Below are 24,682 nucleotides of genomic sequence, written 5' to 3' on the forward strand. Positions count from 1 at the left end.
GACTTACAACTGTAGAAGATTGGGTCCAATCTACCAAAAAAGTCATTAAAAAGAGTCATATACAGACCTTGTAGGTGGAATTTCAGATTAAATCCTGAAGTTTCACAGGTTGACTTATCTAAAGAACAGTAAAAGGTAGTTTTAAAGAGACAAAGATTTAAAACTGGAGACTAATTGTACATTGAAGAATTTGTTTTCTAACAATAGAGTGGAAAGCAACTGGATCCAGGTTTCATGGCTGTTTTCATTCCACTTATTGACTGGAGCACCTTTCTGTTCCATATTCATATAAATTACAGTGCAATGGGTCAAAATAACAAGACACGCTTTGGAATTGTGCTAATGCATCTGCAAATTTAAAGAGAAACAGATGGGAAATGGAAGATAATTCTGAAGCTTACTAACCATTCAGATACGAGAGATCCCACCAACATCACTCTTTGTAGTGCAACACCCAGGCAAATAGCACTTACACGCCCTTTATACTCCCTCAAGTTATAGGAGCTGTGTCCATTTCTTCCCATGTGTCATGCTGGAAATCCCTTTTATGCCATGTAATTGAAAATAATGAGGTTAAATGAAATACAGTAGCCTTAAGAGTGAAGAGGGTTAGGCACTCCTGGGTCTTGTAAATTTTTTCAATGCAAAGCAAATACCCGAATTAGTGTTTCAGAAATTAGAAGATTTCAAACAGCTTTTTAAATGAAACCATATATGTGCATTGCAAGTACTGTTCAGTTTTCAATTCTTTAGGTAATGATTTGTGTTTCTCTGGAAATTTCATAAGTATTCCATTTTAAAAACTATCAATACATCTCATCAAAACATCTTTAAGCCTGTATGAAAAACACAGCTTGACCATGTAGGGCTTAATGCATTCCTGAATTTATTTTCATGTGTGGTTTGAATAACAAAAATTTTAGTTTCATCAGGTGGATACTTCAAACAAAATTTAAAAATTATTATTATTATTATTATTATTAGCCTTCCAAAATTGTTTGCTATTTTGACTTCCTGGACTGTAGAATTTCAAACATCTTTGCAATGGTGATGTCAAATACATGTCAGCAAACAGAGAAATAAAGAAATAGTTCTTGCAAGAATAAAGTGCACTTAATACTGTCAGAACAAGCACTTTCAAAAGTGATACTTCTGCCAATCCTTGAAGACTGTTTAAAAAAAAAATCTTAGGGGAAGAAAACGAAACAATGGCAGAAAGGTTTATCTCTTGCTAAAATGACATTTTATTTCTAAATTTAATCATAGAGGTATCAAAAATAGGATTTTCAATTTTTTTTTTTTCTTTTAACAAAAGCAAGATTATTGACTTCTACAAATGAAAGAAAGGTCTTCAGGTACAAAATGCCATTCATGGAAAATCAGACAGCATCCCACTGACTAGAATAGATTTGTATCATGTAGCCATATGCCAATGGAGATAAATAGAACCCTTTAGGGACTGAATCAGTTCACTGAAGAATATGTATGGCAAGTTACACAAATTTCCCCCTTAAAGTGCTCATTTCTGTCCGTTGACTAAGGAGTAACTGAAACTTAATAAAAAAAAATTCTTGCAGTTACTAAACTAACAGTAAATTATTTCAGTGTAGATATTAAAAAGTAAATGCTATAAATGCAGCTCCTGATATTGAGACACAGAGACTCATAAATAAAAGCACGCAGATTTCTAGAATGAAAAAAAGAAAAGAGAAACTTTAAATATACATATGTACTTACTAGAATGTTCTTAATCTATCATTACAATAAACACTAAAATGTTAGTGGAAATTTACATACTTTATTAATTATCACATTTTTAAAGTGACAGATTAATATTATCTCAGGAGTGTCATAATTGTAGATAAGCCTGATAGACTGTTAAAGTGTTAAATCTCATATTTTAATCTCCTGTATCAGTTGTAAAAATAGTTTTGAAATATCAAGAAATTAATTTTATTTTGTTTTAGGTTTTATTTAAGATTAAAACCCTGTCAATAAGACATTTTTCTAACTGTTACCTAAAATTCTTTTTTTTTTTTTTTAGGTTCTGACCAGACGATACGTAACTTAATATTCATTTGGTCGTGGTTAAAATTGCACCTTGAAAAGAACAGAAATCATATGATTATAATAGCACAGACAGTACCAGAACAAGAGGACACAGTCTCAGGCTGCATCAGGGGAGGTTTAGGCTGGAGGTTAGGAGGAAGTTTTACACAGAGAGAGTGATTGCCCATTGGAATGGGCTGCCTGAGGAGGTGGTGGGGTCACCGTTGCTGGGGGTGTTCAGGGCGAGGCTTGACAGGATGCTTGGTTGCATGGTTTAGTTGATTAGGTGGTGTTGGATGATAGGTTGGACACGATGATCTTGAAGGTCTCTTCCAACCTGGTCTATTCTATTCTATTCTATTCTATTCTATTCTATTCTATTCTATTCTATTCTATTCTATCTCCCTTCTACACTGTAGTTTACGTTCATACTAACTTTAAAAACTTACTCTTGCAAATTTTTTGCCTCTAGAATTAGTATACCAGGAAAAAAAACAAAACAAAACAAAACAAAAACAACTCTGGATTTTAGGCTAAAGGCTGTTAGATCACAAATTTGCTAAAAATTATAATATGGCAACTGAGCTAAAAATCTCATCAGAAAGTGAAGTATTACCAAAGTAATTATCAGCCTTGAAAACAAACACAACAAAAGCAAACTATAAAAAAGGGAGGCAAATCCTCATTTTTCCTCTTCAATATGGAGAATCTTAAGTAACATCTTGTAAATATCTTGTATCATCAAATACTGTATTAAATCAGGAAAATAAGAACATGAGGAGCAACATGTTTATTCAACATTACACATCACTGACTGTATAAGGAGCAGCTGAAGGAACCTTCAAGGGAATCTTTAGCCTGGAGCAAAAGCATCTGAGGTGGTGTTGGTCTCTTCTCTGAAAGCAACAAGACAAGAGAAATTGGCCTCAAGTTGTGCCAGAAGAGGTTTAAATTGGACATTAGGAAAAAGGGCTTTGCTGAAAGGGTTGTGATACTACCTCCTAAATATTGAGGTGAGGGGAGAAAAGTTTGCATTCAAAGTCATCTATGAGCCAGTCATCCCAGGCTGTGGCAGCCAGTCCCTGTGACCAGGTGCCCTTAATGAGGACAGATCACTCCAGGTCACTCCTCAGCAGCAGCTCAGACCCAAACTGCTTGAACAACCAACCTCAGATCAATTCAACCTCTCCCTGCTTAAAAAAAAACAAAACCACCTTATATACAACATTTCCGTGACTAATTAATAATCCCGTGCACATTCTCTCCTGAGATTCCAGAGTACCCAAGATATTGCTTGCCAGTCATGTTGGATTATGACAAGTAAAAGACATTCCAAGAATTGCATATCAATAAAAATGGTATCAGAGTGTGATTTAGAAGTGATACTTGAAATCTTTCCAAGTGCTGCAGTTACGGTGGCTTTATTTCTGCAACACCTTAACCGAGTTTCAACCTCAACTGCAATGCTTTATATTCTTTACAAGTACAATTTGCTACCATAACCTACAAAAGTAAAAGAAATCTTAGACAACAACAACAACAACAAAAAAAAAGAAAACCCCCAAAATTTTCAAGAGAAAAATAGTATGAGAGTCAAATAAAAACATTTGTAATGAGATAAATTAAAACCAGAATGAATGTGTGCTTGAAAACATCACTGCAAAATGTTTCAACAATTTGGTCACAATTTTTATCATTTTATTGAAAGAAATTACTACACTGTAGCCATCAGATTAAAATCTATTCATTTTAATTAGCGCTATATAAATTACAAGCTCAATGCTCTAGTGACTGCAGATCTCTTGATTCTATGTGGTCTAGGAAAAAGACTCTACATGAATGGAATTCTTAGATCAAATCACTCTTTCATATAGCAAAATATAAGCTTCAGATAAATGCTTCTTTTTTTTTTTTTCTTATCCAGACAATGGAGCTTTTGGCAAGAAAAGGATGATGAAATGAAATGACAAATCCAAGACTGAAAACATGAAACTGTTTTGGAACAATGTAAGAAAACACATTTGTCAGTCAATCAGGAACAAAATTTTGCTATTGAAGTCATGGAGTCAGGATTTGAAATATGAATTCATTTCCACCTCTTTCATAGAGCAATTAGAAAGAACTGATTTGATGAACACTTTAAATGAAATGAACTGACTCTCAGCAGCACAACTCTTATTTTCAGCAGAGAGTTAGGCTTTGAAAAATCTACATGTCATTTAACCTATAGATTTTAGAAATCTTACACCAGAATTCCATTTAAAAAATAATGCATAATCTGGAGAAGGGGAAGACAATTTCTTTGACTGTCTGCATGACCAGACAGTCCAGAGCCCAACATCTAATTGTGTCTTCCTCATAAAAAAAAACTGAGCAGCTTATAAAAACAAAACTTCCCCAGTTACATTCCATCGATCTATTTCCTGCTGTGTCAGCAGTGTTCTTGGGGTACTGAAGTCTAGAAAATATAGTTGAAATAAATTATAAAGTTATGAATAAAGCTATATGCTGGAAAGGCAACATCATATTTCAAAGAGTTATATGGTCGTAGCTAACATTCAAATTTCCCCAACAGGGTAGAAATTTCCTCAGGCCAACAGCTGGATTTTTTATATCAAAGCGGGAGAAAGCTTTGCATGACTCTACATGATCTACATTTTAAATGGCTTATATGTGGGCATCTAAGGTTGAATGAGAAAGTATCACAGCCAGTGGACATTGTAATTGTGATACAAATACTGCAAAGATTTGGTCACCCGTTTTTTAACAGAAAATAATCAATTGTTGGTAGGAAATGGTGTAAATTGAGTGATTCAGTTCCTTGACCCGTGAGCTGTCTTGTTTGCTGGCTACATTTCTGGACTCTGTTCTAAGTAAAAAATCATTGGACCACATGCAAACAAACCTAGAGAAATCATTATTGAATCAATCAAATTGGAACAAGTTTTTTTAATTAAATTGAGTTTAGCTTTCATTATATTTCATATTACTTTTCTGTATAGAAAATAACCCACCTTTAATTCTTCATCTTAGGCTCATGGATAAAATAGTGTCTTTAATAGCATACGGATATTTGATTCAAAACTTAGTTATGACAGAATGTAAGTCTCTATAGAATTAAATAGATTTTTGACTGGTTCCACATCTTGCAGAAATTAGTGGAATACAATACATGAATGGCAAGAATTAGATGGGAATATCATTCTCATCCTTTACCAGCCCTTATTTTTTTAAATATAAAAGGAAGGCTTTGGTTATACAACATTCCTGGGTTTTCAGAACCTTTATCAGGAAACAACTTATGTTCATAGGTTTGAATTCGGTGCATCACTTTTTGTCTCTCCAGGCATATTATGCATCTAGCAAGTTTATTGCATAGCCTTCCCTCAGTCCAGTTCAGGACTGTACAATAGATGTCATTATTAGGTGAAAAATTATTTTAATTTTTTTTGGCACACACCCAAAACCAAAGAAAATTTTTTTTCTCCCGGCATCTTTAATAATAACCATTTGAACAAAACACTGAAAATCAGAAGTAATATAATCCAGATCTTTGAGTAATCCCAGAATAAGTATACTTGGGCTTTCAGTAGTTATTGCAACACATGAAATATTCCAGCTTTTCTTGGAGTCTTCTTGAAAATGGCTCTGTCCTTGAGGTGTCAGATTAACACTCCAGTCAGAAGACAAATTGTTCATGGGCATGCTGGCCATATGAGAGCCATTAGACAGTGTGATCTACATTCTTGAAAAATGAAAAAATCTAGGCAACATTACATTTTATAAATGCAAGATGTTTATTATTACTGTGCTAGCAATAAATGTTTAGAAACTGGAGAGGGTTCACAATGATTCTGACTAGCAACATATGAGGATGGAGCCATTGGATTCTGGCATGAAATAAAAGGTCTGGAAGCTATTATGCATTTAGCCCTCTATGAGCATTTAATTATATCAATAGGAGAACACAATTTCTGTTGCGTGCTTTGTGATGAATGTCTTCATTTATTCATGTTACAATGAATGATAGATGAGTTCAAGCCAGATGTGGGAACTCATTTACAGTTTGCTTAAATTGTTTTAGTGAAATTCATTCTATAGTTCACAGGACACCTTACTGAATGTAATGGGAACAAAACTGATATGTAAAATTTCATTTCTGCTTGGGGAGTGAATTTGCTTTTTCTACACTATACACAGGTACGTGGTAATAAACATTAAATGATGTTTATTACTAATACAATCTTTAATGAGAAAAAAAGGACTTCAGTTCCAGTGTCTCTCATCCAGCTGAGATTAGGCAGTTTAGGAGTACTCAGGTTGGCTTAAGGGACTATTCTGCCAAAAGAACTTATTCGAAATTTCAAATGAATCTCTGAGAGTCTTATATTTTTAAAGGTGTTTGAAAAACATCATGACACAAAAATTATCACTTTATTTTTTCAACTTCAGACCAATAGGTTTCTTGTGAACTTGTATTTCCACTGACAAAGTGAAAACATACGTCACAGGTATGTGATGGTATGTTCACTGCACTAGGAATCCAAAAAAGTGCCAAGGACTTTATGGTAAAGAAACCAAAAAATGTAAGGGATAAATGGAGGCATTCAGACATGATGACAGTTTGGCTTATCTTTTTAAAAATATTGATAAAATAATTAAAATTCAACTTATTGATATATTTGGTTTGTTCTGACACAGCAGATATGTCCATCTTTTATTCTGATTGTCTTAGACCGTTTATCTATCCTTCCACTCAATCTATGTATTCTCCTGTGGTTTCTGTTTTCAAAAGCAGACAAGAGAGAAAATGTAACCCATTACCAGAGATTTTTTTACCTGGTGGCGAGTTTGCCATTTCAGACTCATTCTACTTCTCTCAGCAGATGGAAAGATAAACAGGTACTGTAGCACTGGAGACTCAGAAAGAATTTTTAATCATGTTCTGTTATCAAACCTTGCAGTTCAAGTGCACCCTGCTGAAGGAAAGGGGAAGAATATTATTATGCTTTATCCTACAACCTATTCTAACCTGAATACCAGGCAATTTGAAAACTTTTTCATAAAACCGTAATTGAAACAGGGAACACACAATTACATCTACTAAATTAAAGTCTACATTCTTAAAGGACTGCTTCATTTGGCACTTTCTAGCTTCAGAGGCCCAGTTTTGTTAAGGGGGAGCAGTTTTAATACCCAGGCTCTGTCAATGGTTCAATTAATGATTTTAAGAATGAAAGTTGGGATCTCTCTGTTTATTGAATGCAGAGGTCAGATACTCAAATGGTGGACTATTTTTCATAAAATCTGAAGATGACAACATACAAAATACTTCTGACTGCCACTGCTGTATTTATCTCATGTAAATATGGTTTATGGTTTATTCAGAAATCGTGTCTTTAAAAAACACAGAAATCTGACAGAATCAACATTTTATAAAATGCATTCCCCTGCCTTTTTTCCTTGAAGGCAGTGTAATTTATGAGTAAGCTGACTCTAGGAGACTCTTTAAGAAATGTACCCCAAAATATGTTGTCTTTTCAATAATTTATTAGTGCTTAAAATCAGAAGTTATAGGCAGAAGGCTGTTGGTTTGTGTCTGTGTGTTTTGTCTTCCTTAAGTTGGTTGTGAACTGTGGGGTAATATTTTAAATATAATTAATTTGTGTTGAGGAGATCTCATTGATATTCCTCAGCAACCATGAGGGGTAAAATAGGGGCATATCAGCAGAGCACAGACTACTAGAACTGCAGAAATGAAACACAGTGTTATTTACCTCGCAATATAATAAAAATGATTTTTGTTGCTGGAGATAATGCAGGTCCTATTTACTTTCTATAACAAAATCTCTACTCAGCTCAACAAAACTCAACCCTGATGACATGCTCTCTCTGCAATGTTCTGGCAGAGGTTTAGAGACAGCATGAAACTCCTGTCTGTGACATTCCAAGCTAGGCAAATCCTGCTATGCTCCCACTTCCATGATCAGTATTGTATTTTTTGTGTCTTGTTATACACATAGAATGGCATAGTTTGGAAGGGACCCTAGAGATTATCTACTCCAACCTCTCCTCCATGGGCAGGGATGCCTCAACTAGACACAATTGCTCAAGGCCTCATCCAACCTGGCCTTGAACATCCCTCTCCAGCCTTCCTGTGGGATCCTTTCAGGTATGGGAAGTGATATATGAGTGAGAATATCTCAAAAATCAGTTAAATGATGTACAGACTGCAGATGACACTTTGTTCATGACCATATATATATAGATATATATATAGAGAGAGAGAGAGAGAGATATATTTATTTATATGTGTGTGTGTGTGTATGTGTGTATTTTGCCCACTAACAGAATCACGAATTTATGACTGCCACATTTACGGCTGTGCATTTCCGCCCCTGGAAAGGGGGGACTGGTCACTCTCTGGCTTTTCCAGTCCTTGAGCTGGTGGCTGCATTTTTGCCTGTTATGGGATTCAGACAGGTATTCCTTTCCCTCTTCCTTCCGTTCTCTGGTGTAAGCTGATACCTTTGTAGCAAGGGAGTAAAATATTCTGTGTAAATCAACTTAAAACTCTTCTTCTGCCCTTTTTTCCCCCTCCCTTTCTTATCTCTTGGTAAGAAGAGAAGAGAGAGGAGATGGGAGGTGAAATGGCAGGGGAAGTGGGCGAGTTTAGCCCTTGTGCTAAACTGTTACAACATTTTAGAATAACACATCCAAATTGGAAAAAAGATATATTGCTAATTAACATTATTTCTAGGAGAGTTTGCTACCTATCTACCTTTACCCAGAGTTGTAAAAATAGTTTTGTAACTGTGGTGGTTTGGTTTTTTTGGTTTTGTTATTTTTGTTTGTTTGGGTTTTTTTAATTTGCTTCTATTTTTCTTTTTTCTCTTCATCCACCATCTTATCCTCCTTCTAGCCAAGCTTCTTATATACATTTATTCTGAAAAAACCTCCAACATACTGTGATTTCATAAAAAATAAAGCCACCTAGTGAGATGTATGTTCATTGCTTGGGTTTGGAAGTTAGATTTTGTTATACCATTTCACTTTGAATCATATAATGGATTGGGTTGGAAGGGACCTCCAAAGGTCATCTACTCCAACCCCCTGCAATGTGCAGGGACATCCTTCAGCTCTACTAATTTATTGAATCACAGTATGAATGAGGAATACTTGCTGGAATAAACAAGTATGAACAACTTTATATCTTACCAATGGTGCTAGCTGTGTTGCTAGCTGATTGATTACACCTCTCAAACTTAGCTTCAGCCATGCATTTTTGTCTACCAGTAACGGTCACACTGTGTAGTCTAGTGGGTTGTAGGTGACAATAAAAAAATTCCCTGATGTAGTAGAAGAGGAAAACTGAAATATGAGAACAAAAGGCAATTAAAAAAACAACAACAACAACAAAACCCCACCCTTATACTCTAGACTTCTAGAGCTAGTTATACCTTGAAAACATCCATGCTTTCATGACATCCATATGTCTTGGTTTTATTTTAATGCAGTCAATATGAAATGTTATTGTAACTGTTTCTTTCCTTTCCTGGAGATGGAATCTTACCGTGCTATGAATTTCATTACATCCTACATTTGTTAGCATATATTTTAGCTGAAGTCTATTATGTAATTGACACCACTTTGTATTGGCCTGGGTCTGAATACCAATGAGATATGAAGAATTCCTTTTGTTTTAAATTCTGGTGGGCTGTGGAGACATGATGTATTACATAGCTTCATTGTACCTGATTTCAGAACAAATGAACAAGCAAGTTTCTTAGCAGAATCATCTTTCAACACTAAGAATGAATTAATTTTTTTTAGGGATATCAGCTGCCATTTATTTCTAACTCAATTAATTTGTGCTTTTCTATTCATTGTTAAGACAGAAAGAGATATTGAGCCTTTTCCTTCTAGTTCTCTCAGTAGACTTAAACAATAAAAGCTTTTTTTATTTTTATTTTTTTAATTATTGTGGCAAAAGAATTAAGGCAATATGAGTGAAAATCCACAGCTTAACATGTTTGGCTTTTCTTTTTCCTTTTCTTTAACTCTCTTGTGTTTCAGAAATGAAGAAACTACTGCTAAATAAGTGATGAAATTTAACAAAGTATTTCTCTTATTTCTCTTGGACTGAATTTTCCCTTTTAAGCAGATGATTCCCTGCCATAATTCTTTATCTGGGCTTCTGTTGAACAATGTTACATAGTAAGTGACAATCCATTGCTTATGTCTAAAAGGACTTGGCAAAAAGTCTTTTAACCATACAGTCAATCTTTCCAGACATCATTATCTTAATTTGAAAACTTTAATACTCAAAAACTGTATAAATTGCAAAGCCAGACTGATGGAAGCATATTTGGGTTGTAGAAATGAATAGGCAGGTTTTAGGCACATTTGTTTAAACATTTCTCCATGACATCAATCTAAAGATATTTTAGACCCATTGGTTTAGGAGAGTAAAAAGAATATTACAGGGACACATTCTAGGCAGTGACATCAGGTGTAACTGAGTTCATTCAAGATGATATAAAGAATAGGTCTTTCAGAAACCTATTTCCAGGGAGGCCCATCTTGCCTAACAAGATGAAACAAGAAGACTGGTGTTTTCCATTGGTTTATGATAAAGCTATTTCAAAATTATGCATGACAGAGAAGAGGCAATAGAACAAATCAGTACTGCTTTAGACTCATTACTTTTACAGTGAAGTTTATTTAGTCTTCTGTGCTGACATCTAGTAATGACTGAATAGTGATGGATATCTCTGTATTTGGGAATATTGGGTCTCTCTGTTGGTTAGATGCTCCTGAAGGAATTGAAATATATAAGAGCAAGCATGTGGCAACAGTTAGGTAGAATAATTTAAAATAAAGAATGGGAGAGACGGATTCTTGATATACTTTGGTGTCTTATACTGCTTTTCTGGAACTCTGTTACAATGACATTGACTTAGCTGAACATGGCAGACTGAATTTTAATTAATTAATTAATTAAGAGATCACAGCTAGAACTTAATTACACTCAACTAAAATTTCTTTGCATCATTCAATTTCAACCTTTTCCAGTATATAGTGGCATTTTCTATTTCAGGTTTATATTGCAAATATTTGCCTAATTTTCTTTCCTGAATACCCGAAGAGTACATTACCCCAAAGCCCAAGAATAAAAGGCTCAAGTCAACTGGACTATACTGTAGGTAGTATAAGAAAAAAAAACACAACACTGTCCTAGAGGAAGAAGTAAATTATGTAGGATCTAAAGAAAATTTCTTCATTAATAAAAATATAAATAATACTATATTATTGCCTATATAGAAGGGAAAGAGATTTTATGCATGATTCATAGAGAAACAATTGAAGCGAGGACAGAAGATGATCTTATTCAGTATCAAGAATTTGGCAACAAACCTTGACTGGCCCATGGTATTGTATCTTGCTGTCTATGTGTTAGATTTTCAGACAAACACTTTCTTACTTCCCCCCATAAAAGTATTTAAAAGATTCTGTGTAGTTTGAGTGGGCAGAAAAAAAAAAAAAGAAGTTGGACAATGATTATTTCTGTTACTGCTTTCCTATTCCATGACATTCTGGTATAGTCTGGGTAAACCAACACATGCATCCTTTGATCTGCAAAAACCTTTCATTACTTTTGATACAATTAGAAACAAACAAACAAGAACCTGTAAATAATGGACTACAAATTCCAGCTGATGCTGATGCTATATTTTTCAGCTACTTAATTATCTGACAAAGCACAAAGATTTAGGATTAAGTGCTACAGGCTTCAACATTAGGATACAATAAGTAATGAATGTTCAGATGGGCTTTTATGGGTTTTTTTTTTTTTTTTTTTTTTTTCCTTTTCCCTACCTCACTTCATCATAGTTTACTAAGGGAATGGTGTCATGTTTTTCACAGGCTTAAGAGTTTGTGTGTAATTTATATATACCTATAACAAGCTCTAAACTACCACACAGTAAATATCACATACAAAATAGAGAAAATTCTGTATTTACACTAATTTTGACTCAAAGTTTGTACATGGCCCTCTGCAGAGGGCTTGTTTCACCTTCAGAAATAACTACAGAAATAATGTATGTCACCAAAACAAGAATTATAAACATTGACGCTATCCCAATAAATACTGTACTACTTTCTTAAGGGTGACTGATAATGTACTATTAAAAGCTTTATTACCAGGGCAAAGTTCCATGGGTAACATCAGTGAAATGTCAAAGATACTCATAAAGAAATAACAATAAGCTTACATTTATAAAGTGCTTTTCATCTCATGCAGGAAAAAATGCAAATGTTAAACAAATTTCCTGTCTTGAAATTTCTTATACTCCTACATTACAGCTTTAAGATTAGACATGGTTTAGATATTTATAATGGTTTTCTGTTGGATTTCCTAATGAATATAACAGTCTTTACTTTAGCAGGAAATCTGGACTGACCATTTGAGGTCTGTTTTCTTTATATCTTGTCGCTCTCAGGTCTGCTTTCAAACACCTAATAAATCATTCACTAACATCTAAGGATTTGACAATTCCTCCTCCTTATAAACTCACTGTCGTATCAAGGACTACAAACCAAGTAAGAATCTTGCACTACTTCTATCTCTCTAAACTAAAATGCCTGCTTAATGGGCCCCTTTTCATCAGGTGTTCTTCATTCTTGGGTTCAAATTTTACCATTATTTGCACTGCAGATGACACTGCAATTAGTAATTCTTCCTATGTGCTATGAGCTTTCATGGATTTTGCCCTACACCCCTCTGAAAGTCAGAAAACTGCTGGCAGGTGGGTTTTTTTTGTTTGTTTGGGCTATTTTTTTTTGTTTGGGTTGTTGTTGGTTTGTGGTTGTTTGTGGTGCTTTTTTGGTGTGTTTTTTTTTGTTGTTTGATGTTTGTTTGTTTTTCATGGGGGAGGGGGTCTGGTTTCTTTTTTTTGGACTGGAGGGAAATTCCTAGACGTTGTCAAATCTTGTTACATCTACTTCCTGAAAGCACACCTTGTTTTCATTTGATTGGAAGGCAAGACAAATATAATTGCAGATCATGGCCAAATGCAAACTTTCAGGCATTTATTCCCCTATGGGGGAACATTTAGATCCTATATGTTATGTCTCCTTAGAACATCTAACATCTGAAGGGACCATTTGATTGTATCAGCAAAGTGAAGGAATCTAGAAGCAAACTTGTTAACAATAACATCTATTTCATTCACAGATGTGTCATGATCTCTCTGAAGACAATGCAGCTATTCTACATATTGGTGTAATAAAGCAGAATGTGACCCCAAACTCCTACACTTATATTAAAAAGTTTTAAAATTTTAACTCATAAATAAATTACAGCAAATCAAACTGGCATTCCCTTCCCCAGTAGAATATTCATGTTTGACTTTCATGGAATTCCTCCCAGACTAAGGTAATAGAAGATGCTCAGCTGATTTTCCCTCTCAGTAATACATTCCGAAGGCTCTACACCATCAGTCTTCAAGGGAAAAGTGTTGCTTACAGACTACATTTGTTGGAATCAAGATTGCCTTCTGAACAATTTGTGTATATAAAAAGTAAACTAAATTTCCTTTTAATCTTCCATGGTTTCATCAGATCACATTGATGACAACCCTGAAGATTTTGCACATTCTCCTTTAAAGCTATCATTAAGCTGGATAAATTCATAGTTGTATCTTCATGAAGATGTAAAATGTGCATTAAAGAAGAACAGAGGAAGTAGAATTTCATCATGAGTGTGTGTAAAGACTTTGTGTCATTCTTAGATTATGAAAGGAGAAAAAATAAATGATTACCATTTTAACTGTTGAGTTAAATGTGCTAAGAATGTCTTTTGGTCTCGTATTATCTGACATTTCTTTCTTACTGAAATTATCAAACTCAAAATATTATTTCATATCTGTTAGAAAACAGAATTATAAGATAGACTGTGTGACCTACTGAGATATTCCTGTTTACATGAACTCTTTGAAAGGGAAATAAGCACTGGTATAACTGGAATTTTGTTGATATTTTCATTGATAAAATCATTGCAAAAAGAGTGTCTGGTGATATGCCACTACTAATCAATCACAGAATATCCTACATCCCAAGGAACATATATTTATTATGTGATTAAAGGGACATGAAGATTGAGAAATGAATTTGCAGGAAATGAAGTGGCAAAGGCAGTCCATTGCCCCTACTAATGACATGAAAACCACTTAGCTGTGGTTGCTTTATGTCAATGCAGTTTTAATAGATTCTAAAGGAGTGGATGAGGATTTAGCACATAAGATTATGTAGGGTCAGAGAGTCTGAATGTTAAGAACTACAAGGCAGAAGGGATTGCTCTGGGTTTGTTCCTTCATCTGAGAGCTACAACAATCTCTGGAATTTCATTTCTGGAAGAATGTGGAAGTGGACTTATGGAAAATTTGTATGACACTGAAAAATCATCTTCAGAGAACATTGCTGGGTTTGTTTCACTTGTTTCCTCTTTTTGAATCTTCACCTTCACAGCAGATGGGATTTTTATCCCTTTAGTTGGAGCAGGCTACAGAAATGTTGCACCTGTCTGATAAGTGCATCATGATGTGCTTAGTTCCTCCCACGAGATGGAGCAGCAGAGCTTAATCTCTTGACACTGTTTACCTCTACCCAAAGAAAATAACATTTCCTGCAGGTGCAGTGGTTGACAGTCACCTTGCATAGGTAGTCCACTGTGGCATATATCTCACACCTAATCAGCTGAACTAAAATTGTCCATTTTGAATGTCTCCAAACTGAGGAATCTTTTATATAGTCTAATAGATTTGGACAGGTGCTAAGAATGATACGATCTACCAGTGGACTAGCTCTCATGAACTGAAAAATCCCCTCATGACTCTAGAAATACAAAACGAGCATGAAGCACTGTTATGAAATTTGAAGTGATGAAGTCAGCAAGGTCAGTGCCAGAAGAAGGAAGGGAAATGTGACAGAAGGCAAAATTATCCCGCCTCTGCCTTCCACCTTCCAGATCAGTGTCTAGATAAATTTTGATTAAGCTTCAGTTCAGGCTTGATAAAATATCTCTGAAGTCAACAAAAATCAAAGCTTAGACCAGATGTCAAGAAGCAAAGGGAATGCTAGAAGCATGGATAATGTTAGACCAGTGAAGCATCTGAAAATCAAATTCCCTGGTAGACAGGAGATTTCTGGTGTTCTCAGTGCACTGCCTCACACAGGAAAAAAAGGACGCTGTGGTAACAGTAACTGTGTACTGATAGTCTGAAGAGTCCTAACAAAGTAGCATAGTTTGGTTCTTCCCCGTTTAAAGAAGGGCTGAGATAATTCACCCTAAGGCCAGTTTCCCGAGTATGAACTGCAAATTGTACATGATATTCATCTGCTGGATGCTCTAGTGTGTTGAACCAACATTCATTTTCGGCCCTCATGCTGATGCTATTTGCAGAAATGAATCTCACCCAAGCTACAAACTCAGTCAGGAAAATATAGAGGAAGAAAAAGAACAAGTAGGGGAGAAATATTTTATAGAAAAGAGGTAAGTTAAAACAACAAATTTTTTAAATTAAAGGCTGGAGAAAAAAGAGAGTAGGAAGACCTGTATTTTCATGTGACAGTTTGATATTTCATTACTGTACAATTTGATTTCCTTTCATAGTATAACATTAAAGGGGGGGGAAGGTAAGAAGAAGAAAAAAAATCACCTAAACCAACTGATAGTATAACTGATAATGACAGGATGGACAGTGAATTGTGAATTGTCACCCTCTCTCTCCTCTGTCTAGAATCAGCTAATGAGTTACATATATGTGTTTTGTTCAGGGTTTTATATTGAATGCATTTGTTAAGGTACACAGAGATACAGACCCAAAGTCCATCATGAGACACATTCTTTGTGATAACAAATCCCTAAAGAAGGAAGAAGAAAAGAAGAAAAAAATGTGTGCCTTACTAATTCACAAAAGTATTGATTAAGTGATCAAGTACAAGAGTGCTTCAGGCCTGAGGAAGTAAAATGATTTATTTTATTTTTCATTACTTAATTTTTATTTTATTGATAAACATAGGAAGGTTAATGAGGAAATTGAAACCTTTTACAGAAGAAAGAACAAATCTTTTTTTGCATTCTAGAACCCTTCACAGAATCCCAGAATCACAGCATTTCAGGGGCTGGAAGGGACCTCCAAAGATCATCTAGTCCAATCCCCCTGCCAGAGCAGGATCAGTCACACCAGATTACACAGGAAAGAAGAGACAGTGAAAGTTTGTGTTCTACAATAGAAGAACTCTGATGAAGTCTCTTCAGCAGCAAAACTATCTCCAAAACCTGAAAACTGAGGCATAAGGAATAAAACATTGACATCCACCTAGTCATGAAAGTTGAGCAACTGAGCTTGATAAGGAAGTGAAAAAGACAGAAAACATTATTTGAGTAGCACGTATGATTAAATTAATTTGGACCTGCTTTTTCTTGCATTTCTTCACATCCACTTTTGTCCCCTTTTTTTTTTTAATTTTTTTTTTTTTAACTGTGTTATCTATTTTGGCTCCTAGAAAATACTTCTAGTCACACTTGTCTTTAATCTGGTTGAATTAACTGTGAATTAAGTGGTTGGTTAACAAGGAAACATTCATTCCTCTTGCAAGGTTATGAAAAATCTATGAATTGGGACACCAGGTCATTTGTTAGTGCACCATTTTCCAGTCTATCCTTCAGATTATCTATGGAGCAATGTAATCCATTCCTTTCCTGTCTTCCATTTCAGCTGCCTGGGCCAGATGAGGAGCTATCCTTGCAAAACCCAAGGCAAAAGTATTGTCTGGTGACTGATGATGGTGAGGAAAGGTTTATGGCATGAAATGAGACATTAAGCTACTCATTTAAGCTTCAGCAATCTACAGTTTGTTTTTCTTCAGTAAAGAGGTAATTGTTTCTTCTTCCCTCTTGTTCTTGGGTGGTTCCTTTATTGTTTATTTGTTTAAAGTGGTTGTCTGGTTATTGTTATTTTTTAATGTTTATTTTTATTTTATTTTATTTTATTTTATTTTATTTTATTTTATTACTATTATGATATCTAAAGGAGACATGGGACTGTATTAAAACTGCAAAAAGAAACTTCTAATTTGTCCTAATTTAGTCTGCTTTCACCTTTTTCATTAGGTATTATTGTGTAAAAGCACAGCAGTAACTGAGCAGCTCTTTTGCTGAACACAAAATAAAGTCATGGTGCAGGAGTATGATTTTAATGTATGCTCTGGGAGTGAAAGTCCACTACGAAAGCTACAGTTAATTTAACAGAACTCATAATACACACTGATTTCTCAGCCACGGGGACTTGACTTTAAACTGCCTGAAGGTCAAGCATACAACGAATGCTACAGAATCCTTCAAGAATGTGAGCCACATCACACATCTGCCACTCCTCGCTTAGAACAATTCAGCACAGTTAGAAGCCTCACTCTAAAAAGAATCTGAAGATAAAGTAAACACAGCAAATGAATTACCCTTCTCCCTCTGGAGAGGTCATGTTCGAGGTTCACTGCTGATGCAAGATGGTGAAGCTTGCACTAGTGCCCACCTGCTAGGGATTAAACAGAGAGCTACAGTCTCCAGTGCAATCAATGCCTAGTCTTCAATGGGCTCTAAATTCATCACCGGAAGCTCTGACAAGGCAATAATCCATTCATTAATGTGTGTTAATATGTGCCCTGTGGAGCTGTCCTAACTTAAAAACAAGAGGCAAGGCGTTCACATGTGTTACTTGGAGTAGGATAGAACAGGGAACCCTTAGCTCCATGGAGAGAAGAACGATTGCAAAAGAGAGTTTTATTGCACATCTCCCAGCAGGATGTTTAGAAAATAAAGATCCAACACATGCTGCAACAATGAAGCAATTTCTTCTTGGCCAGACTCAGACAGTACTACACAATTGTTCCCTTGACTTATTTCAATGGATAAGCACTTTTTTCTTGACTGCATCAAGCAGGTGTGCACATATTCAAAGAGGTTACAAAGAAGCAACTCTGATCCTCTGTACTTCTGGTTTGGAAAGAGCCAAGACATGAAGGCAAACAACCAGAAATTTAAATGCTGCAACCTTACCCTGTCTCTTTTCAGCTTTACACGTCAAAAAACTGAGCCAGCTCTGTCCATGCACAACATTCACAGGTGTCTCATTCAACAATAGCAAAAAATGTTAATAATAATAACAACGGTCAACTTCTTCACCACTATGTGTGATCCCTACTTACTGCTGGAAGCCAGATTAGAGACACAGCTGAATGCCAATTAAAACTGCTGGAAGTATAGGGACACTGAAAGAAGCCTGCATAGGCATAGAGATGTAGATAAAATTTGTGTAAATGTCAGATGCATGCCAGGAACCATCTAAAATCCAGTTTGGATGTGGTTTAATAAACTCAACATTTACATGCATCAGCAAGTAAAAAAATAGAATATACTTATATGTAATTAGCTTTAATTAAATTATAAAGCATTTGCATAAAAATAATGACTCTTGCCCTTTGTCCAAATAATGGTGACAGCTTTCCTGATGTTATATAAAGGAAGCCTGTAAAAATTGTTAGTATAGTTTTATTACAGATTATGGAAGAAGAAATCCAACAGGGATTTCTACTACACAGTAATGAATCTTACAGCATTTGGACCATATACATGATCTTGGCTGTTTTTTAATATTATCTTCCAAGAGCCCTAAAATGTCACTTTTAATGACATTTTCCCCACTCTTTAATAAAATTAGCCAGAAGACAATGTTGAAAGAAATAGGTTAAGAAGTCCTTAGGAGCATTGGAAAGCCTCTCTCTCTGCAATTGTTTTATTTCCATGTCTGTGTGACTTGGCTGCTTGAAATAATTTCTCAGGACCAAAAATATCATCACAGAATCAACCAGTTCAGAAAAGACCTCAGAGATCACCAAGTCTACCTAGTTTACATAGATTACCTAATACCTAACACCTCATGACAACTAAACCATGGCTCCAGGTGCTACATCCAATCCTTTTTTGAACACCTCCAGGGACAGTGACTCCACCACCTCCCTGGGCAGTACATTCCAATGGCAAATTACTCTTTCTCTGAAGACCTTTCTCCTCACCTTGAGCCTAAACTTCCCCAGGCACAGCTTGAGACTGTGTCCTCTTGTTCTGTCACCGGTTGCCTGGGAGAAGAGACCAACCCCCACTGGGCTACAACCTCCTTTCAGGTAGTTGTAGAGAGCAATAAGGTCTCCCCTGAGCCTCTTCTCCAGGCTAAACAACTCCACCTCTGTCAACCTCTCCTCATAGGGCTTGGGACCTCTAACCAGCCTCACGGACCTTCTCTGGACGTGTTCAAGTGTCTCAATGTCCTTCTTAAGGAGCTCAGAACTGGACACAGTACTCAAGGTGTGGCCTAACCAGTGTTGAGTGCAGGGGAAAATGACTTCCTAGCTCCTGATGACCACACTATTTCTGACGCTGAGTAAAATAAAAGGTTGGCTGTGGTTCTGAAGAAGATTTAAGCTAGGAAGTGATTTCTGATCTTATGGAGGGTGCCCATGGCAGGGTTGTTGGAATTAGATCTTCTCTATGGTCTCTTCCAGCACAAACCATGATTCTATGATTTCAGAATAAATGAATGGAAACACATTCTGCCTCTCTCCCAACACTGACTATAGAGGGAAGCTAGAATAATTAGAATCCTAAAATAGATTTTCATACATATGCCTGTCTGCATGCAGAATGACTTTGAGAGAAGACACCTTGAAGGCCAGACAAAGGCAAATAAGTGTATCTTTTATTTTCACTGTATTCACCTATGCATTTGGATGCTCTGTAATAACAAGCATTGTACAATTTGTTTTTTCTCACCTAGAACAAAAAGTTCAGCTGCTGTTCCCTAAACCATCATTGTAATATACAAATAATATACGGTATAAAATTTGTATAAACACCTACTAAACTGAACCAACAACTCCTTTGTTCTCTTTGCAGTGCATGGAAATGTTAAGTCTCTAAAGATAGGTTCACAGTTATTAAGGCTTATTGGAAAAGCTTTTGTTTTAATTTACATGGTATGGTGTGAGTTAAAATAAATCTATTTCATCCTTCCTAAATATTTCTCAGCAAAATTGTTATTTAATGTCAACCATACTCAGCATAAACTGTCTTGATAATAAGGCTGTCTTTCAGTGATCTGGGGGGATATATTGTTGCTATAAATATTTATTTATAGACACAATTTGTTTTCTTGATATTGCTTGAAGTTGTTTGACTTGTCTGAGTATAAATGCATCAAGGGAATAAAGTGACTGAATGCCTTTTTCCAAAGCAAACTGTAAATGGATGACACTTATTAATGACAACTGTAGAAATATTTTAATCTCCAAGCACTGTGACATAAAAAGTCAATCAAATAAAAAGACTGACACAGCTCTTATACATGAACAACAATGTTTTTTCTTTTGAGGCATACAGTTCCCAGAAAGTTCATATTTAGAATGAAAGATGTGCAATGATAGAAAAATTCTGAAACCCACACTCCTCTCAAAAAACCAATCAAACAAACCAACCAACCACAACAAACAAACCAAATTTTATTTTCCTCAAGAGGAAAATACATGCTATACTGTAGTACTTGTCTAGCAACAAAGACATCACACCCTGCTGGAGGAACAGAGAGATTCCAGATATCTGTGAAATTTCACATATTTTTCATGGAAATCTGAATATTTTTTCCCTGAGATACATCAATTATTAGAAAATACTCAATTTGCCTGTGTTATGCTCTGAAATGTGTCTTAATCTAGCAGGTTCACAAAGACAAAAAATTCCCCATTCTTTTTTTAATTGTTTTTCTAGTGGAACTTACCTGAATAGTTTAGAATAATGTTGGTCTCACAGCCCAGGTCATTGTTCAATTTTCCCCCACTGCTGACAATTACTGCTAACTGTGAAAGAGATTTTTAATGATACAGATATCTGTCCATAAAGAAATAGGCTAAGACCACCAAAACACTGTAGTTTTCAGTCTACAGATGGGAATAATTTTCAGTCACTAATGACTGGAATGGAGTGCTGGCTGGAAGTGAATCACCACGTTTCCATGTTACTCATTTGAACTGTTTATTTCTTTATCTGTATGGATATCTGTGAAGTGTCGTCAGATTATCTGCATTTGGAAATCTCAAACTGAAACATGTCAAACTATTTAGCTTAAACATTTAACTAGTATAGCTGAGTATCCACTGATTAATTCTATTTTAAAGAGGAGGAAATGATGCACAGGATAAATAATTTTAGTGAATTTTTTTTCAAAGTGAATACCAGTCTACAAAGTGTCCATCGAAAACCTTGCCTATAGGATGATTTTCTTAGTTTAGAGCAACTAATTGAAACTGGTTGAAAATGTGTAAGGGTATCTTTCAATCAAGAGAGGAATAAAATGCAAGAAATGGCACTGATAATGACAAAGATTTGATAATGAATGTGTACATGGTTAAACTGATTTCACATTCTATGTTTTTCAAAATTGATACATATTGGAAATATAGGTACAAAAAGATAAAAGTCTGAAGGATGTGAGAAAAATGTCACAGACAAAATGAAATGTTTCTGTTTTCAGTTATTATTTTTTTAAGGGAATTGAAGGATTTCTGTTCCAAGTCATAATGTCTATTTTTTATCCAGAATCACAAATTTAGGCTGAAATCCTTGTAGCTCAGCTTCTCTAATCTTGTTCAAATTAACCTTGTAGTAAGATGTCATTGCTTTTATTTTAACCATAAATATTTCTACTTTAGCTGTAGAATACATGATCATAATACATGATCAGCAGTCATTTAAAATGTAAGAAGTTTTCCTTTGTCAGTTGAAATACATTATAATAATAATATTGATAAGAAAGAAGCCAAGGTGCAAGTCAATGTGTTTATTAATCCAATATCTACCTTAGTTAATGGAAATGAGATTTGTAAAAAAAGTCTGGATTCTAGGTGGAGCCTCAGTGAGTTGTTTCAGTCACTGCCCTACTTCTCCTGAATGCCTTTCTCTGCTGCTCATCACCATGGCTACCAAACTTTTGGGAACCAGAGAAAGAAGCTGAGAAGAGCTGAACTGCCATATACAAATCAACACTCTTCCCCATCACTAGCATTTCCCTCTAAGTTAAAAACTATACACTCTATTCTCTGCTTTCTCTCTCTTTCCCCACTTTGGGACTACCATCTCTCAGCTTGAGAATGGAAAGAGGGAAGGAAGAAGAATAAATTAAGTGGCTCTCAATCTAATATGCTGAGCAGCAGTCAGTCTGACTAGGTGGGCCTGTCTTCAAAGTACTATTTAGAGATGGTGGTCTGCTCTCATCTGAATGCACCTGTTCCTTGTAGAAGTAGTGGCAGGATAGAAAAAAGAAAATAAAACATATTTTTTAATAATTTTGACAATGTCTGCTGACAAGCTGTGAAATGCAGAAGTTATTTTTTTCCATTGGTGAGTTCAAATTTTGCTCAGGTAACAGTATCTAGAACAAGAGGCAACCCTCAGGAAATAACAAACAAACAAACAAAAACCCACACCCAACCTGTAAATGGGGAGACTTGAAGGATCTAAAATAGGTGACATGGATTGTCTCTTGGAGATATTGCTCTCCCTCTACTACATGGAGAGTCTAATTAAGAAGCCTAGACAACTTTTTTTTCCGCTAAAACATGCTAAAATAATCCCCCAAATTAGGTGATATGCTCAAAAATTTGTAGGAGCTTTTCATCATTACTGGGAATATTATCCAGATTTTGAGTCTAAAGCCTGAGCTCTAATTATCAATTTAGTACGGCCTTGCTATGCTACATTCTTTCCATTAATATCTACTGCTACAATGTACATTCCCTTGTGATTCAGATAGCAATGGATTATTAAATTAAAATGCAGACAATAATGTTGCAATAGCTGAGCACTGATTAACTGAAAAAAAAAAAAATATATTAGATTGAAGAATTTTGATAGAAAAGATTCATAGTTCCTGAAGTGCAACCATGACCATCTGGGACAAAAGACTTTACTACCATTTAAAACTTATTATACACCTTTATATTAAGGCCCCCAAAACAGACAACATTCTGTCTTTAATAAAGCAGCAGATAAAGTTACTCCAGCAGGATTACAGGTATATTATGAGATTTATCTGTTACTCATTGATGGGTTATGTTTCAGAATGCTTGAAACACATAAACAAGAAAGGCAATTTCTTGAAGGTCAACATTTAATTACAGACTTATCCAATAATCCATTATTGAACTGCCTCCTCAGATGGGCTCTGTCTAAAGGCTTATACCTAACTGTGTCATTTTTCATTAGATTTAGTTTTAAAGGCTGACCAAAGGCTTTGAAAATGAATGCAGGACTAGAATCACAGAATGTTAGTGGTTGGAAGGGACCTCCAGAGATCATTGAGTCCAACCCCCTGCCAAAAGCAGGATCACCTAGGGTAGTCCTCACAGGAATGAATCCAGGAGGGTCTTGAAAGTCTCCAGAGGAGGAGACTCCACAATCTGGGCAGCCTGTTCCAGTGCTCCACCATGCTCACTGTGAAGACATTTCTCCTCATATTGAGGTGAAACCTTCTATTTTCAAGTTAGTATCCATTGTTCCTTGTCCTTATCTTTTGTCATTGATGTATTTGAAAATGTTCTTCTTGTTCTCTTTCACCACCCTGGTAAAACTTAGTTCCAAGAGAGCCTTGGTCTTTCTTCTCATATCTCTGCATTCTGTGGCAATATTTCTATAATCCTCCCAATTGACAAGACCTTTTTTTTCATGTATTGTAAACTTCCTTTTTCTTTGTGAGTTTTTCCAAGAGCTTGTAGTAGTATGGTTTTGATGTTTAATCACCCCAGAAGCACTACAAGCACAGCTTCCAGGCCAAGATATTAGCAGGTGAAGACATTTATTATGTTACACATCGAAGTTATATACTCTTTCAGCATCACATCTTAATTGGTTGTTTTCTATTGGCATGTGTGTAATTAAGCCATACAACAGGTTAAAATAGCAAAACCATATTTCAACTCATCCAACCAGATCCTGCCAAGTCTTTCTCCTCACTTACAAGATGCATACATTCTTTTCTAAGTCAAAGATTAAACATGGCCTTCTCTAACTCAAACAAAGGCAAATCTTCCCCTGCATTTCCTTCTTTCTTTCTCTCAATTACTGATAAGGTGTTCATTCCTAACTCAAGGGTAAAACATAGATGCTCCAAAGCTATCTGAAAACAACCCTGATCCTCCAAGAGCTCCCTGCTTAGCTCCCTTACTTGATTTTTGTTTTCTTTTTCAAGAGAATGCATTTCTCCTGAGCTTGGAGATGGTAATGTTTTAATATTAACCAGCTCTTTTGGGCCCCTCTTCCTTCTAGAGCCCTAGCCTGCTGGATAATTCTAAGTAGAGTTTTGAAGAGGACAAAGCCCTCTTAAAGTCCAGGGTTGAAATTTTACTTATCACCCTGCTTCTTTGTCTTTTGATATTAAACTCTAATGTGTCATTGTCACTACAGCCAAGATTATCCCCAACCCTAATATCTGCAACCAGTAAATATTTGGAACCAGCAGATGTTAAT

Source organism: Dryobates pubescens, chromosome Z, assembly GCF_014839835.1.
Source record: "Dryobates pubescens isolate bDryPub1 chromosome Z, bDryPub1.pri, whole genome shotgun sequence".
Taxonomy (NCBI): Eukaryota; Metazoa; Chordata; class Aves; order Piciformes; family Picidae; genus Dryobates; species Dryobates pubescens.